The sequence below is a fragment of the Gadus chalcogrammus genome, chromosome 15, assembly GCF_026213295.1.
Source record: "Gadus chalcogrammus isolate NIFS_2021 chromosome 15, NIFS_Gcha_1.0, whole genome shotgun sequence".
Taxonomy (NCBI): domain Eukaryota; kingdom Metazoa; phylum Chordata; class Actinopteri; order Gadiformes; family Gadidae; genus Gadus; species Gadus chalcogrammus.
Window position 1 is genome coordinate 11709347 of NC_079426.1, and position 3179 is coordinate 11712525.

Genomic DNA, 3179 nt, shown 5'->3' on the forward strand with positions numbered 1-3179 from the left:
TATACGACGTAATGACGCAAACTGTTGCGTTTAGAAATTCATTGGAAACATATGAGCTGAATATAAAAGTATGATATATATATCATATTGGTAAAAAAGTATTTCGTATTATTATCAAAATAAGAAAAACATTACCAATTCATATTTTAAAAAGTATTCATTGTTATTTACTTTGTTTAATTTTAAATAGCATCATTTAAGATGCCTTAACAGAGGACCTTACCTCTGTACCCCCGGTAACCAAACCCTTTTAGTAACCACTATTCTGCCGCTCCTCCTCCTCTGACTCCATGACCCACCTGTCTACTCTTTTGTCTCTGACTTGTTTTGTTTTGTGTTTTTTCTATGTACAACAAACATCCCCCAATCCAATGTCCCACAATCCCACGCCCTCCTTGTGCACCATGATCCCCCCTAACCACCTACACATTAGGGCCCCGATATGACTGTTTGATCAGGGTTGGGTCAGGCAGTGCTGGGGGGGGGGGGGGGGTTATGGTTTAAGATATGTAATTTGATCAAGGGGTCACGCCGGGTGGTGGGCAGCTATGCCGCTCCCAGGTGGCTGCTTCTGATTGGTCTGAGGTTAGGGGAGGCGGTGGCGTGACCGTTCGGGACGATGAGCGCGACGCTTCCAGGGAGAGGAGCAGGGGAGAGGGGGGGGGGGGCGGGTCGGGTGGAGCACGTTCCCCAGGTCTGGGTCTCTCTCAGGGGGGTCCACTCCTCTCTTGTTGAGAAGGCTGTGGGTCATCTCAGGTCCGGTGTTTATTGACCATGTGGTCAAATGGCCATACTCTCTATCTGCGTAGTTCAACTGGTGGACACTGGCGGGGTTAGGGGTTTGATTCCCTGTCGAGTTCAACTGGGAGAGCATGGTTTTAACAGTACCCGAGGTAGGGGGTTTGAATCCCTGTCTAGCTCACCATGGGGTTGAAACGCCCAGGGTTGGAGTTCGATCCCCTTTCTATCTCAACTGGTAGAGTATAGGCTTCATGCAGCTGGGATTAGGGCTTTGATTCCCCATCTGGCTCAACTGGTAGAGCGTGGCATTAACACCGCCAGGGTTAGGGTTTCAAACCCAGTCAAGCTTAACTTGTAGTACATGGCATTGCTGTAGGTTAGGGGGTTGATTCCCGCCTGTATGTACTGATGGTATTTAGATGAAACTTTGGAGAAAAATGATCAAATGGAGAATATAACTCATTGCTCCAGTTTCTATGCAGCTCCACTTCTTTTGTGAACCAAATGCAAATATTTAAAGGCAGAACACCCATTATTTTATTTGAGAACAGTAGGGATTTAGAGTCACTCAGTATGTAAATATACCTTACTGGGAAAATGAACTTAATTTGTTTACTCAGCCCTAAGCAAACGAAGCCCCGCATGTAAACGTACTCATTGGCCGGGGAGCCGGAGAGAGCAGCGAGTGCGATATGTTTGATGGCTACGTGCTGGATGTTGGTGTGTTGTTGTGCGTTGCCGTGTTGTTCCTGGGATTCCCGGGGGATGAGCTCAGTAGGACCAGAGGCAGTCAGCCGTGGCCAGGCCTCATTTAGCCGCCGCGGCAGCGCTACAAGCGACACGTTGTGTCACGGTCAAATGAGTACCAAAAGTTGATTGACCTCGTGACATTCTGTGGGGCGCTTAACCGTTTAGCATCGGTAGCATCAATTTGTGCTCATTCACATCACTTCAGCAGCGACGGGACATCCCAAACCCCCCCCCCCCCACCCCCCACCCCCACCCTCAACGCCCCTCCCCCTCCCCCACCTCCACCCAGAAAACCCCCATCACCGAACCCCCCCCCCCCCACCCCTGCTTTGATCGGTTGAGCAAGACCGCACGTAATTGAAATATGCAGATCGTTTGTTCCATGCTGGTTGTCTCTTTTTTTTCCCTTCTTCTTATGCTTTCTTTTTTCTCTCCTGGGAGTGACGCATCGGCCCCTTGTCCGACGCCCCACGCTCCCTGAAAAGGGCCGTGTCCCCAACAACTGGGACGTCGGAAAAAATCAGTTCTGCTGGTTTGGCTTTCCATCTGAACCGCCATGGGTAAAGAAAAAAAAAAGGGAGCGAAGAGGAGGAGGGGTGCATTTGTGGGGATGTGAAGGGGGAGGTGATGGGGGGTGGAATTGTCCCCTTTTGATCTTTTTAGGGCAGCAAAAGAGTTGAGGGGAGGGGAGTGGGGGGGGGGGGGGGGGTAAGGGGGTAAGGGGGAGAGGGGGGGGGGGGGGGTACTCTCCCTGAGCTGGCAAACACATTTAGCTGGTAATTGTTCAGATCAGACTGACAATCAGTCTTGGAAATGCATGGACAAACAAAAGTTTACAGCTCCGATGTGAAAAGTCAACAGGTCTCCCATAAGGCCTGTGTACAAACCAAGGGGCCGTGGAGCTGGGGCTGCCCTTTGATCCGTTGTGTGCGTTTCAATTATCCTGCTCAAGTGCTGACTTCTTTCTGTGTGTGAACATTGTTGTTTTGGGAGCACAGCTTTTAATAGGGTGGCGGCCCCTGTCTTAAGAAACTACAATTCCAAGTCAAGCCACGTCATATGCATTTCTGTGATTAACCTTTAACATATTTCGACTACAGCTTCCCAACAAGGACGGAACAGCTCAACTTAAAAGTGAAAGTAAACATTTAAGATTTAACCAAAAATGGCATTGCCAATCAGTGCATACATAAAGATCCTCCCAGCTCTACATTGTGGGGGGAGTACAAATGACACAACGCTCAACGTGTTCCGAGATCACACGAAGGCAAATGCGATGAACCACGTCGTGGTGAAGTTATGGGAAAGGAAAAAAGCATTATCCCTCAAGACTGACCTCCGGGACGCTCCAGTGACAGCCATCTTGGATGTTCCTCAGATCTTCAGACGCCTCGGTGCTCGTCTATGCAACCCGGGCTCTGATCTCGCCCGTCAATCTTGTTTCTTTCCCTCTCGCTCTCTCATTTCCAGTGTGGACTGCACCACACTTTGGAGAAAGAGCGTTGAACGGATGTTTTCCCTCTCGCTATATGTTAGAACGGTTGGACGTTTTGAAGTCCATTTTGCCGGGGGTCAAAGGTTGGGTGGAGGTGGAGGTGGGGCAGGGGAGGCTTGTGTTCGACTTGCGGCATGCGACATGCAGGGTTGTTTTTAGGGGTGGGTCAGGGCAGTGTGTTCCCTGGTCACCC